We start from the raw sequence: 2,062 nt of genomic DNA, 5'->3' as shown, positions 1-2,062 counted from the left end.
AGCACGCTGGTCCTTGGACTAAGCACGCTGCCCCACGTGGGCTGTCTGTTAAGTACACACAGGACGTCTGTGGCTGTCCATGTGTGTCTGTGTGTGTTTTTGTGTGTCCGTCAGTACACACAAGACATCCGTGGCTGTCCATCAGTACACATATCAGCACACTGGTCCTTGGACTCAGCACGCTGGCCCTTCCCGTGGACTGTTTGGGTGATTTTGGCCCACGTGGGCTGTCGGTTCAGTATACACAGGATTTCTGTGGGTGTTCGTCAGCACACACAGAACGTCCATGTGTGTCCGTCAGCACACCCATGACGTCTGTGGCTGTCCGTGTGTGTCCGTCGGCACACATATGACGTCTGTCGGCACACACAGGACGTCCGTGGCTGTCCATCAGTACACATATCAGCACCCTGGTCCTTGGACTCAGCACGCTGGCCCTTCCCGTGGACTGTTCGGGTGATTTTTGCCAACGTGGGCTGTCTGTTCAGTGCACACAGGACGTCCGTGGGTGTCCGTCAGCACAAATAGGACGTCTGGTGTGTCCGTCAGCACACACAGGACATCTGTGGCTGTCCGTGTGTGTCCGTCAGCACACACATGACGTCCGTGGCTGTCCATCAGTACACATATCAGCACGTTGGTCCTTGGACTCAGCACGCTGGCCCTTCCCGTGGACTGTTTGGGTGATTTTGGCCCACGTGGGCTGTCTGTTCAGTACACCCAGGACATCCGTGGGTGTCCGCCAGCACACACAGGACATCCGAGCTGTCCTTGGCTGTTCGTTTTGCACACACAGGATGTCGTGGCTGTCCGTGTGTGTCTGTGTGTGTCCGTCAGCAACACAAAGACGTCTGTGGGTGTCCGTCCGCACACACAGGACGTTCGTGTGTGTCCATCAGCACACCGGACGTATGTGGCTGTCCGTGTGTTTTCGTGTGTGTCCGTCAGCACACACAGGACGTCGTGTCTGTCCATCAGTACACATATCAGCACGTTGGTCCTTGGACTCAGCACGCTGACCCTTCCCGTGGACTGTGCGGGTGATTTTGGCCCACTTGGGCTGTCTGTTCAGTACACACAGGACGTCTATGGGTGTCCGCCAGCACACACAGGACGTTCGTGGCTGTCCGTCAGCACGCACAGGACGTCTGTGGTTGTCCATGTATTGTCCGTGTGTGTCCATCAGCACACACATGACGTCCGTGGGTGTCCGTCAGCACACACAGGACGTCCGTGTGTGTCCGTCAGTACACACAGGATGTCCGTGGCTGTCCGTGTGTGTCCGGCAGCACACACATGGTGTACGTGGCTGTTCATCCGTACACATATCAGCACGTTTGTCCTTGGACTCAGCACGCTGGCCTTTCTCGTGGACGGTTTGGGTGATTTTGGCCCATGTGGGCTGTCTGTTCAGTACACACAGGACGTCAGTAGGTGTCACTCCCCCAATCCGGACGGCCATGGTTCGAGGAAACGTACCAGCCAGTCTTAGGACATCAAGGCAAACCAGTCTTAGGACATCAAGGAAAGCGTTCCCACCAGCTCAGTCCCTACTAAGTCAGCTCCACTAGCTGGACTACTAGCTCACTCAGCTGAGGCAGCTGGGAGTCAGCTCATCTCAGCTTGATGGACTGTTCGGGTTTTACGCCGATGGTCCGGGTCCGGGTCAGTGGCGGGCTGTGAGGTCCGGCCATGAGGCCATCGGGCTGTTGGGTCCTTGGACAAGGCCGTGGGCTAAGTCCAGGAGTCTTGGGGCGTGGGTTGGGCTTATGACCTACCCCAAACCCAATCAGAAAGGGCGAAAGGATGCAAGTGGCCGAAAGGGGACAACCCTTGGCCGATGGTGCCCATTCGCTAGCAAGTCGTGCCTGTTCGTGGGGCAAGACTTACCCCTCGTTTTCTATAAATATGGGGTCTCTCCTGTTGATTCATTATCCAATTCCAGAGTAAAATTCTCAGAGAAAAACGTAGAGAGAGAGAGAGAGTCCCGGCCAAGAGATCGGCCGGAAAAGGGTGGTGGTTTTGTGTCTCCGGCAAGGAGAATGGTTTAGGAGAGAGGAGG

The sequence above is a fragment of the Brassica rapa genome, unplaced genomic scaffold (genome assembly GCF_000309985.2).
Source record: "Brassica rapa cultivar Chiifu-401-42 unplaced genomic scaffold, CAAS_Brap_v3.01 Scaffold0933, whole genome shotgun sequence".
Lineage (NCBI taxonomy): Eukaryota > Viridiplantae > Streptophyta > Magnoliopsida > Brassicales > Brassicaceae > Brassica > Brassica rapa.
The sequence above is the reverse complement of the archived record's forward strand: the minus strand, read 5'-3'. Positions refer to the sequence as shown.